The sequence below is a fragment of the Pseudophryne corroboree genome, chromosome 8 (genome assembly GCF_028390025.1).
Source record: "Pseudophryne corroboree isolate aPseCor3 chromosome 8, aPseCor3.hap2, whole genome shotgun sequence".
Taxonomy (NCBI): Eukaryota; Metazoa; Chordata; class Amphibia; order Anura; family Myobatrachidae; genus Pseudophryne; species Pseudophryne corroboree.
In genome coordinates this window covers 343,910,469-343,924,212 of record NC_086451.1, presented here as the reverse complement: position 1 = coordinate 343,924,212, position 13,744 = coordinate 343,910,469, and positions in this window count along the sequence as shown.

The following is a 13,744-nucleotide window of genomic DNA, read 5'->3' as shown; positions in this document are numbered from 1 at the left end:
GTCTTCCAGCTGCACTGTGAAGAAAAAATAGCGCCAGTGTGCTGAGGGAGTTAGCCCCGCCCCTTTTTCGGCTGACTTTTCTCCCGCTTTTTTTCAGGAATTCTGGCAGGGGTAATTTATCACATATATAGCCCTGGGACTATATATTGTGATGATTTGCCAGCCAAGGTGTTTATATTGCTGCTCAGGGCACCCCCCCCCCAGCGCCCTGCACCCATCAGTGACCGGAGTGTGAGGTGTGCATGAGGAGCAATGGCGCACAGCTGCAGTGCTGTGCGCTACCTTGTTGAAGAACGAGGTCTTCTGCCGCCGATTTTCCAGGCCGCTTCTGGCTCTGTAAGGGGGACGGCGGCGCGGCTCCGATACCGAACGATCGAGGTCGGGTCCTGTGTTCGATCCCTCTGGAGCTAATGGTGTCCAGTAGCCTAAGAAGCCCAAACTATCTCCAGTCAGGTAGGTTCGCTTCTTCTCCCCTTAGTCCCTCGCTGCAGTGAGTCTGTTGCCAGCAGATCTCACTGTAAAATAAAAAACCTAAAATATACTTTCTTTCTAGGAGCTCAGGAGAGCTTCTAGTGTGCATCCAGCTCAGCCGGGCACAAGATTCTAACTGAGGTCTGGAGGAGGGTCATAGTGGGAGGAGCCAGTGCACACCAGGTAGTCCTAAAGCTTTCTTTAGTTGTGCCCAGTCTCCTGCGGAGCCGCTATTCCCCATGGTCCTTACGGAGTCCTAGCATCCACTTAGGACGTCAGAGAAAAAGAACGGCATCGAACTAGTTAAAGCGACTGCATCCCACAAAAGAATGCGTCACCAACTGTTGTGAGGGAATCTAACTCACCAAGTTAGATTTATCAGGAGTATCCGCCGAGATTGACTGAACTAAGATATCCCCAAACAGCGGCACACCGACCCAGGGAAAAAACTCCAGTATCTCTCGGAGTCAGCCTCAGCATTTCCCCGGCCACCTCCTGTATACGCACTGTAGCCTGCCGCCATATATAGAGAAAACCCCAACATAAGGAAAATCCCCCATCTCTGCAGTATAATTTTATCGGATGTCCTTCCGAATATAAACACTCCCTCATGTGCATGTAATGCAAATAAGTCCAAAGAATAGTAATAAAATATCACTTAGCTTCCTGTATCCGATTATTTGTGACAGGACGCCGTGTCAACCAGGAGTTGACTTTCACAGTATTCTCTCCGCCGTTGGAAAAGAATAAACATTCGGACTCCTTGAGAGGACGGGAGACCCACTCGTCACGGCCGACCAAGAGCTTTATCAACAGAGCGACCAGCACGAGAAAGAATACTATTACTTCAGCATTCATTATAAATCATAAGATGAATATACGTATTGTAATACACATATACACACATATCCTACCTATATATACACATAACATACATATAAGCGGATTGTCCGGAACCTTCGGGACCCAAGTGACATTAATGTGTTCTGAATGTGTATGACCATGTACTGAATCCGCAGTTGTGGCTCTACCAGGAAACATTATAGTCGACAGAAAACCTAGTAATCGTCGACAGCAGGGAGTAGTAACCAGTCAAAAATAAGATTTTACTTACCGGTAAATCTATTTCTCGTAGTCCGTAGTGGATGCTGGGGACTCCGTAAGGACCATGGAACAGACTGGCTCCGCAGGAGACAGGGCACCCCAAGAAAGAATCTGGATACTGGTGTGCTCTGGCTCCTCCCTCCATGTCCCTCCTCCAGACCTCAGCTAGAGAAACTGTGCCCGGAAGAGCTGACAGTACAAGGAAAGGATTTTGGAATCCAGGGCAAGACTCATACCAGTCACACCAATCACACCTTATAACTTGTGATAACCTTACCCAGTTAACAGTATGAACAGCAACGGAGCATCAGATCAACCCTGATGCAACCACAACATAACCCTTAGTTAAGCAATAACTATATACAAGTATTGCAGAAGAAGTCCGCACTTGGGACGGGCGCCCAGCATCCACTACGGACTACGAGAAATAGATTTACCGGTAAGTAAAATCTTATTTTCTCTAACGTCCTAGTGGATGCTGGGGACTCCGTAAGGACCATGGGGATTATAACAAAGCTCCCAAACGGGCGGGAGAGTGCGGATGACTCTGCAGCACCGAATGAGCAAACACAAGGTCCTCCTCAGCCAGGGTATCAAACTTGTAAAACTTTGCAAAAGTGTTTGAACCTGACCAAGTAGCCGCTCGGCAAAGCTGTAATGCCGAGACCCCTCGGGCAGCCGCCCAAGAAGAGCCCACCTTCCTTGTGGAGTGGGCTTTTACTGATTTTGGAAACGGCAATCCAGCCGCAGAATGAGCCTGCTGAATCGTGTTACAGATCCAGCGAGCAATAGTTTGCTTTGAAACAGGAGCACCCAGCTTGTTGGATGCATACAGGATAAACAGCGACTCAGTTTTCCTGACTCTAGCCGTTCTGGCTACATAAACCTTCAAAGCCCTGACCACATCCAGCAACTCGGAATCCTCCAAGTCACGAGTAGCCACAGGCACAATAGGTTGGTTCATATGAAAAGATGACACCACTTTTGGCAGAAATTGTGGATGGGTCCGCAATTCTGCCCTGTCCATATGGAAAACCAAATAGGGGCTTTTATGTGACAAAGCCGCTAATTCTGACACACGCCTAGCTGAAGCCAAGGCTAATAGCATGACCACCTTCCACGTGAGAAATTTTAACTCCACGGTTTTGAGTGGCTCAAACCAGTGTGACTTCAGGAAACTCAACACCACGTTAAGATCCCAAGGTGCCACTGAAGGCACAAAAGGGGGCTGAATATGCAGCACTCCCTTTACAACGTCTGAACTTCAGGAAGAGAAGCCAGTTCTTTTTGAAAGAAAATGGATAGGATCGAAATCTGGACCTTAATGGAACCCAATTTCAGGCCCAAAGTCACTCCCGACTGTAGGAACTGAAGGAAACGGCCCAGCTGGAATTCCTCCGTAGGGGCATTCCTGGCCTCACACCAAGCAACATATTTTCGCCAAATACGGTGATAATGTTGAGCCGTCACATCCTTCCTAGCCTCTATCAGCGTAGGAATGACCTCATCCGGAATGCCTTTTTCTGCTAGGATCCGGCGTTCAACCGCCATGCCGTCAAACGCAGCCGCGGTAAGTCTTGGAACAGACAGGGCCCCTGTTGCACAAGTCCTGTCTTAGAGGCAGAGGCCACGGGTCCTCTGTGAGCATTTCTTGCAGATCTGGATACTAAGTCCTTCTTGGCCAATCCGGAACAAAGAGTATTGTTCTCACTCCTCTTTTCCTTATGATTCTCAGCACCTTGGGTATGAGAGGAAGAGGAGAAATTACATAGACCGACGGGAACACCCACGGTGTCACCAGTGCGTCCACAGCTATCTCCTGAGGGTCTCTTGACCTGGCGCAATATCTCTGCAGCTATTTGTTGAGGCGGGATGCCTTCATGTCCACCTGTGGCAGTTCCCACCAACTTGCAATCTGCATGAAGACTTCTTGATGAAGTCCCTACTCTCCCGGGTGGAGGTCGTGCCTGCTGAGGAAGTCTACTTCCCAGTTGTCCACTCCCGGAATTTACACTGCTGACAGTGCGCTTATGTGATTCTCCGCCCAGCGAAGAATTCTGGTGGCTTCTACCATCGCCACCCTGCTCCTTGTGCCGCCTTGGCGGTTTACATGAGCCACTGCGGTGATATTGTCTGACTGAATAAGAACCGGTTGGTCGCGAAGCAGGGTCTCCGCTTGACTTAGGGCGTTGTATATGGCCCTTAGTTCCAGGATATTGATGTGAAGGCAAGTCTCCTGCCTTGACCACAGCCCTTGGAAATTTCTTCCCTGTGTGACTGCCCCCCACCCTCGGAGGCTTGCATCCGTGGTCACCAGGACCCAGTCCTGAATGCCGAATCTGCGACCTTCGAGAAGGTGAGCACTCTGCAGCCACCACAGGAGACACACCCTGGCCCTGGGGGATAGGGTGATTAACCGATGCATCTGAAGATGTGATCCGGACCACGTGTCCAGTAAGTCCCATTGGAAGGTCCTCGCATGGAACCTTGCCGAAGGGAATGGCCTCGTATGAGGCCACCCTCCTTCCCAGGACTCGAGTGCAGTGATGCACTGACACCTGTTTTGGTTTTAATAGATTCCTGACCAGTGTCACGAGCTCCTGAGCTCTCTCTATCGGGAGATAAACCCTTTTCTGGTCTGTGTCTAGGATCATGCCTAGGAGAGGCAGATGAGCTGTAGGAACCAACTGCGACTTTGGAATATATAGAATCCAGCCGTGTTGCCGTTACACTTCCAGAGAAAGTGATACGCTGTTCAGCAATTGCTCTCTTGATCTCACTTTTATGAGGAGATCGTCCAAGTACGTGATAATAGTGACACCTTGCTTCCGCAGAAGCACCATCATTTCCGCCATTACCTTGGTGAATATTCTCAAGGCCGTGGAGAGACCAAACGGCAACGTCTGAAATTGGTAATGACAATCCCGTACCGCAATTCTGAGGTACGCCTGATGAGGTGGATAAATGGGGACCTGAAGGTATGCATCCTTTATGTCCCGAGTCACCATAAAATCTCCCCCTTTCAGGCTTGCAATGACCGCTCTTAGCGATTCCATCTTGAACTTGAACCTTTTCAGGTATATGTTCAGGGATTTTAAATTCTATATAGGTCTGACCGAACCGTCTGGTTTCGGGACTACAACATGGTCGAATAATAACCCCCTCCTTGTTGAAGGAGGGGAACCTTGACCACCACCTGTTGAAGTTACAATTTGTGAATTGCAGTTAACACTATTTCCCTCTCGTGGGGGGAAGCCGGCAGGGCCGTCGGTGAGGGGGCATCTCCTCAAAGTCCAGCTTGTATCCCTGAGACACAATATCTATTGCCCAGGGATCTAACAGGGAGTGAACCCACTTGTGGCTGAACTTACGAAGGCGTGCCCCCACCGGGCCTAGCTCCGCCTGTGAAGCCCCAGCGACATGCGGTGGATTTTTGTAGAGGCCGGGGAGGACTTCTGTTCCTGGGAACTAGCTGTGTTGTGCAGCTTCTTTCCTCTGCCCCCGCCTCTGGCAAGAAAGGACGCACCTCGGACTTTTGTTTCTTTATTCGAAAGGCTGTATTTGATAATGTCGTGCTTTCCTAGGCTGTGCAGGAATATAAGGCAAAATATCAGAATTACCAGCTATAGCTGTGGAGACCAGGTCCGAGAACCCTTCTCCATATGCCTTTTAAGTCGGCATCATCTGTCCATTGCATATTCTACAGGACACGTCAAGCAGAAATCGACATAGCTTTGACTCTAGGACCCAGTATACTCATGTCTCTTTGGGCATGTTTTATATATACATATCTCTTAAGACAGCATCTTTAATATATATATATATATATATATATCTCTATATATACATATATATATCTATATACATACTAGGGTCTCAAACTCTGCTGATAAGGTACCTGTCCACGCTGCCACAGCGCTATAAACCCATGCCGACACAATCGCCGGTCTGAGTAGTGTACCAGAATGTGCACGCTATCTGCAGGATCCCTGAGAATAGCTGTTACGTCAGGGCTACCTTTTGGGCAAACGTGACACCCTAGGGGAAGAATCCCATCATATCCTGGCCCTAGTGGGGAAAGGATACTGCCTGAGAATTCTTTGTGGGAAACTGCAGTCTCTTGTCTGGAGATTCCCGCTCTTTTCATCATGAGAGGAGGGAAATTTACCTCAGCTTTCTTCCCCTTAAACATGTGTACCCTTGTGTCAGGGACAGATGAGTCATCAGTGATATGCAAATCATCTTTTATTACAATAATCATATATTGAATACTTTTCTGCCATTTTGGCTGTAACTTTGCATTATCGTAGTCGACACTGGAGTCAAACTCCATGTCGATATCAGTGTCTATTATTTTGGATAGTGAGCATTGAGAGACTCTAAAGGTCTCTGCGACATAGGGACAGACATGGGTAGATTTCCTGTCTGTTCTCTAATCTTTTGTGCAATAAATTCACCTTAGCACTTAATTACACATATCCAAACAGGTGTCGGCGTTGTCGACGGATACACCCTCTCACACACATATTTGCTCCATCTCCTCCTTAGGGGAGCCTTTTACCTCAGACATGTCGACAGACACGTACCGACACCACACACTCAGGGAATGCTCATCTGAAGACAATTCCCCCATAAGGCCCTTTGGAGAGACAGAGAGAGAGTATGCCAGCACACACCCCAGCGCTATTAACCCAGGAATAACACAGTAACTTAATGTTAACCCAGTAGCTGCTGTTTATATTGATTTTTGCGCCTAATTATGTGCCCCCCCTCTCTTTTTACCCTCTTCTACCGTGTAACTGCAGGGGAGAGGCTGGGGAGCTTCCTCTCAGCGGTGCTGTGAAGAAAAAACATGGCGCTGCTGAGTGCTGAGGAAGAAGCCCCGCCCCCTCGACGGCGGGCTTTTGTCCCGCTTTCATATACAATTTTGGCGGGGGCTCATACATATATACAGTGCCCAACTGTATATTATGCAAACTTTTGCCAAAGAGGTCTCTAATTGCTGCCCAGGGCGCCCCCCCCCCCCCTGCGCCCTGCACCCTTACAGTGACCGGAGTATGTGGGTGTAGTGTGGGAGCAATGGCGCACAGCTGCAGTGCTGTGCGCTACCTCATATGAAGACTGGAGTCTTCTGCCGCCGATTTCGAAGTCTTCTTGTTTCTTTCACCAGGCTTCTGTCTTCCGGCTCTGCGAGGGGGACGGCGGCGCGGCTCCGGGATCAGACGACAAAGGGTGAGATCCTGTGTACAATCCCTCTGGAGCTAATGGTGTCCAGTAGCCTAAGAAGCAGTACCTATCTTCAGAGAGGCGGGCTGCTTCTCTCCCCTCAGTCCCACGATACAGGGAGTCTGTTGCCAGCAGAGCTCCCTGAAAATAAGAATTTACTTACCGATAATTCTATTTCTCATAGTCCGTAGTGGATGCTGGGAACTCCGAAAGGACCATGGGGAATAGCGGCTCCGCAGGAGACTGGGCACAAAAGTAAAAGCTTTAGGACTACCTGGTGTGCACTGGCTCCTCCCCCTATGACCCTCCTCCAAGCCTCAGTTAGGATACTGTGCCCGGACGAGCGTACACAATAAGGAAGGATTTTGAATCCCGGGTAAGACTCATACCAGCCACACCGTACAACTTGTGATCTGAACCCAGTTAACAGCATGATAACAGAGGAGCCTCTGAAAAGATGGCTCACAACAATAATAACCCGATTTTTGTAACAATAACTATGTACAAGTATTGCAGACAATCCGCACTTGGGATGGGCGCCCAGCATCCACTACGGACTATGAGAAATAGAATTATCGGTAAGTAAATTCTTATTTTCTCTGACGTCCTAGTGGATGCTGGGAACTCCGAAAGGACCATGGGGATTATACCAAAGCTCCCAAACGGGCGGGAGAGTGCGGATGACTCTGCAGCACCGAATGAGAGAACTCCAGGTCCTCCTCAGCCAGGGTATCAAATTTGTACAATTTAGCAAACGTGTTTGCCCCTGACCAAGTAGCTGCTCGGCAAAGTTGTAAAGCCGAGACCCCTCGGGCAGCCGCCCAAGATGAGCCCACTTTCCGTGTGGAATGGGCTTTTACAGATTTTGGCTGTGGCAGGCCTGCCACAGAATGTGCAAGCTGAATTGTACTACAAATCCAACGAGCAATAGTCTGCTTAGAAGCAGGAGCACCCAGCTTGTTGGGTGCATACAGGATAAACAGCGAGTCAGATTTTCTGACTCCAGCCGTCCTGGAAACATATATTTTCAGGGCCCTGACTACGTCCAGCAATTTGGAATCCTCTAAGTCCCTAGTAGCCGCAGGTACCACAATAGGCTGGTTTAAGTGAAACGCTGAAACCACCTTAGGGAGAAATTGAGGACGAGTCCTCAATTCTGCCCTGTCCGTATGAAAAATTAGGTAAGGGCTTTTATAGGATAAAGCCGCCAATTCTGAGACACGCCTGGCTGAAGCCAGGGCTAACAGCATTACCACTTTCCATGTGAGATATTTTAAGTCCACAGTGGTGAGTGGTTCAAACCAATGTGATTTTAGGAACCCCAAAACTACATTGAGATCCCAAGGTGCCACTGGAGGCACAAAAGGAGGCTGTATATGCAGTACCCCCTTGACAAACGTCTGAACTTCAGGAACTGAAGCTAGTTCTTTCTGGAAGAATATCGACAGGGCCGAAATTTGAACCTTAATGGACCCTAATTTTAGGCCCATAGACAGTCCTGTTTGCAGGAAATGCAGGAAACGACCCAGTTGAAATTCCTCTGTAGGGGCCTTCCTGGCCTCACACCACGCAACATATTTACGCCAAATACGGTGATAATGTTGCACAGTTACATCCTTCCTGGCTTTGATCAGGGTAGGGATGACTTCATCCGGAATGCCTTTTTCCTTCAGGATCCGGCGTTCAACCGCCATGCCGTCAAACGCAGCCGCGGTAAGTCTTGGAACAGACAGGGTCCCTGCTGGAGCAGGTCCTTTCTTAGAGGTAGAGGCCACGGGTCCTCCGTGAGCATCTCTTGAAGTTCCGGGTACCAAGTCCTTCTTGGCCAATCCGGAGCCACGAGTATAGTCCTTACTCCTCTCCTTCTTATGATTCTCAGTACCTTGGGTATGAGAGGCAGAGGAGGGAACACATACACTGACTGGTACACCCACAGTGTTACCAGAGCGTCCACAGCTATTGCCTGAGGGTCCCTTGACCTGGCGCAATATCTGTCCAGTTTTTTGTTGAGGCGGGACGCCATCATGTCCACCTTTGGTTTTTCCCAACGGTTCACAATCATGTGGAAGACTTCTGGGTGAAGTCCCCACTCCCCCGGGTGGAGGTCGTGTCTGCTGAGGAAGTCTGCTTCCCAGTTGTCCACTCCCGGAATGAACACTGCTGACAGTGCTATCACATGATTTTCCGCCCAGCGAAGAATCCTTGCAACTTCCGTCATTGCCCTCCTGCTTCTTGTGCCGCCCTGTCTGTTTACGTGGGCGACTGCCGTGATGTTGTCCGACTGGATCAACACCGGATGACCCTGAAGCAGAGGCCTTGCCTGACTTAGGGCATTGTAAATGGCCCTTAGTTCCAGGATATTTATGTGAAGTGACGTTTCCATGCTTGACCACAAGCCCTGGAAATTTCTTCCCTGTGTGACTGCTCCCCAGCCTCTCAGGCTGGCATCCGTGGTCACCAGGACCCAGTCCTGAATGCCGAATCTGCGGCCCTCTAGAAGATGAGCACTCTGCAACCACCACAGGAGAGACACCCTTGTCCTTGGAGACAGGGTTATCCGCTGATGCATTTGAAGATGCGATCCGGACCATTTGTCCAGCAGATCCCACTGAAAAGTTCTTGCGTGGAATCTGCCGAATGGAATCACTTCGTAAGAAGCCACCATTTTTCCCAGGACCCTTGTGCATTGATGCACTGACACTTGGCCTGGTTTTAGGAGGTTCCTGAGTAGGTCGGATAACTCCCTGGCTTTCTCCTCCGGGAGAAACACCTTTTTCTGGACTGTGTCCAGAATCATCCCTAGGAACAGCAGACGTGTCGTCGGAATCAGCTGCGATTTTGGAATATTTAGAATCCACCCGTGCTGTCGTAGTACTACTTGAGATAGTGCTACTCCGACCTCTAACTGTTCTCTGGACCGTGCCCTTATCAGGAGATCGTCCAAGTAAGGGATAATTAAGACGCCTTTTCTTCGAAGAAGAATCATCATTTCGGCCATTACCTTGGTAAAGACCCGGGGTGCCGTGGACAATCCAAACGGCAGCGTCTGAAACGGATAGTGACAGTTCTGTACCACAAACCTGAGGTACCCTTGGTGAGAAGGGCAAATTGGGACATGGAGGTAAGCATCCTTGATGTCCCGAGACACCATATAGTCCCCTCTTCCAGGATCGCTATCACTGCTCTGAGTAACTCCATCTTGAATTTGAACCTTTGTATGTAAGTGTTCAAGGATTTCAGATTTAAAATAGGTCTCACCGAGCCGTCCGGCTTCGGTACCACAAACAGCGTGGAATAATACCCCTTTCCCTGTTGTAGGAGGGGTACCTTGATTATCACCTGCTGGGAATACAGCTTGTGAATGGCTTCCAATACCGCCTCCCTGTCGGAGGGAGACGTTGGTAAAGCAGACTTCAGGAACCGGCGAGGGGGAGACATCTCGAATTCCAATTTGTACCCCTGAGATACTACCTGCAGGATCCAGGGGTCCACTTGCGAGTGAGCCCGCTGCGCGCTGAAATTCTTGAGACGGGCCCCCACCGTGCCTGAGTCCGCTTGTAAGGCCCCAGCGTTATGCTGAGGACTTGGCAGAAGAGGGGGAGGGCTTCTGTTCCTGGGAAGAGGCTGCCTGCTGCAGTCTTTTTCCCCTTTCTCTGCCCCGGGGCAGATATGAGTGGCCTTTTGCCCGCTTGCCCTTATGGGGACGAAAGGACTGAGCCTGAAAAGACGGTGTCTTTTTCTGCTGGGAGGTGACCTGGGGTAAAAAGGTGGATTTCCCAGCCGTTGCCACCAGGTCCGATAGACCGACCCCAAATAACTCCTCCCCTTTATACGGCAATACTTCCATATGCCGTTTGGAATCCGCATCACCTGACCACTGTCGCGTCCATAACCCTCTTCTGGCAGAAATGGACAGCGCACTTACTCTTGATGCCAGAGTGCAAATATCCCTCTGTGCATCTCGCATATATAGAAATGCATCCTTTAAATGCTCTATAGTCAATAATATACTGTCCCTGTCCAGGGTATCAATATTTTCAGTCAGGGAATCCGACCAAGCCACCCCAGCACTGCACATCCAGGCTGAGGCGATTGCTGGTCGCAGTATAATACCAGTATGTGTGTATATACTTTTTAGGATATTTTCCAGCTTCCTATCAGCTGGTTCCTTGAGGGCGGCCGTATCAGGAGACGGTAACGCCACTTGTTTTGATAAGCGTGAGCGCCTTATCTACCCTAGGGGGTGTTTCCCAACGCGCCCTAACCTCTGGCGGGAAAGGGTATAATGCCAATAATTTTTTATCGGGGGAAACCCACGCTTCATCACACACCTCATTTAATTCATCTGATTCAGGAAAAACTACGGGTAGTTTTTTCACACCCCACATAATACCCTTTTTTGTGGTACTTGTAGTATCAGAAATGTTCAAAACCTCCTTCATTGCCGTGATCATGTAACGTGTGGCCCTACTGGAAAATACGTTTGTTTCCTCACCGTCGACACTGGAGTCAGTGTCCGTGTCTGGGTCTGTGTCGACCATCTGAGGTAACGGGCGCTTTAGAGCCCCTGACGGTGTTTGAGACGCCTGTACAGGTAATAACTGATTTGCCGGCTGTCTCATGTCGTCAACAGTCTTTTGTAAAGTGCTGACACTATCACGTAATTCCTTCCATAAGACCATCCAGTCAGGTGTCGACTCCCTAGGGGGTGACATCACTATTACAGGCAATTGCTCCGCCTCCATACCATTTTCCTCCTCATACATGTCGACACAACGTACCGACACACAGCACACACACAGGGAATGCTCTGATAGAGGACAGGACCCCACTAGCCCTTTGGGGAGACAGAGGGAGAGTTTGCCAGCACACACCAGAGCGCTATATATATATATATATATACAGGGATAACCTTATATAAGTGTTTTTCCCTTATATAGCTGCTGTATAGATTTATCTGCCAAATTAGTGCCCCCCCTCTCTTGTTTTACCCTGTTTCTGTAGTGCAGGACTGCAGGGGAGAGTCAGGGAGCTTCCCTCCAACGGAGCTGTGAGGGAAAATGGCGCCAGTGTGCTGAGGAGATAGGCTCCGCCCCCTTCTCGGCGGCCTTTCTCCCGCTTTTTTAAGGAAAAATTGGCAGGGGTTAAATGCATCCATATAGCCCAGGAGCTATATGTGATGTATTTTTTGCCATCTAAGGTGTTTTTATTGCGTCTCAGGGCGCCCCCCCCCAGCGCCCTGCACCCTCAGTGACCGGAGTGTGAAGTGTGCTGAGAGCAATGGCGCACAGCTGCGGTGCTGTGCGCTACCTTATTGAAGACAGGACGTCTTCTGCCGCCGATTTTCCGGACCTCTTCAGTCTTCTGGCTCTGTAAGGGGGCCGGCGGCGCGGCTCTGGGACCCATCCATGGCTGGGCCTGTGATCGTCCCTCTGGAGCTAATGTCCAGTAGCCTAAGAAGCCCAATCCACTCTGCACGCAGGTGAGTTCGCTTCTTCTCCCCTTAGTCCCTCGGTGCAGTGAACCTGTTGCCAGCAGGATTCACTGAAAATAAAAAACCTATACTTAAACTTTTTCACTAAGCAGCTCAGGAGAGCCACCTAGTGTGCACCCTTCTCGTTCGGGCACAAAAATCTAACTGAGGCTTGGAGGAGGGTCATAGGGGGAGGAGCCAGTGCACACCAGGTAGTCCTAAAGCTTTTACTTTTGTGCCCAGTCTCCTGCGGAGCCGCTATTCCCCATGGTCCTTTCGGAGTTCCCAGCATCCACTAGGACGTCAGAGAAAATAAAAAACCTAACAAAATACTTTCTTATAGCAAGCTCAGGAGAGCTCACTAAGTACCACCCAGCTCGTCCGGGCACAGATTCAAACTGGGGTCTGGAGGAGGGACATGGAGGGAGGAGCCAGAGCACACCAGTATCCAGATTCTTTCTTGGGGTGCCCTGTCTCCTGCGGAGCCCGTCTGTTCCATGGTCCTTACGGAGTCCCCAGCATCCACTAGGACGTTAGAGAAATAACATACTTGCGACCCCGAGGGGTCCGAGGGAATTATACATAAATAATTTTAATAACATTCCCCCACAAATATAACCATGTCTGTGCCAGAGCTAGACTCACGGAACCGAAACATATAAATAAATTATATATATATATATATATATAGTCGAAAAATATCATGCTTCACATTGCCATATATTTAACCTCATGCACATGCCCGCTGCTCGTGCATATAGTCTGCTGTACGTGCACATGTCCGCAAAGTGCGTACGCTCGCTCCAGCGAGTACGCGCGTTATATGCGTATTTACGGTAGAGTTTATGAGCTTGTAGCGGGCGACTCGTTTATAGTATATTTAACCCACATAGCCGGTTTTGTAGGTAATATTCCCTTTAATAATATCTGTAAGTATGATTAGTGTAACTGGTTCAGGGACAGAGAGATTCCTCTTTGCATGCTGGGAGGGCTCAGACAAAGGTTGGAGGGTAGTGTATGGTGTCCAGCTGTGGGGTATTGAAGGGGTGTTGTGTCTATGATAGTTGGGAGGGATTCGCATAGTTCCTGCTCATGGTTATGCACAGAAGTAGAAAATAAGATTAATTGCATTCCGAATAAATTACACATAAGTGCAGGGTAGGTGAATGGAATTCAGTCATTTCTTTCCCACAGACTGAATACAATAGCCTTATTTACACTAAGCTTTGAGATTCTATGAAGAGGGCTTACACCTTTGTTTATGAATAGAACCAGGTTTCTCTCCAGAATAATGAGTGCTGAGTAGTCAATTGTCTCAACTGAAGGTGGGGTAAACAAAGCCCAGAGACAGAGTTTGTTTGGAAGATCCAAAACAATAGCTTTCCTCAATATAATCAGACAAAGAGGAATTTAGAATACTAACAAGTCCTAGCCATCGCCCACTTCTTGAACTAACCAATGATCCCAGGT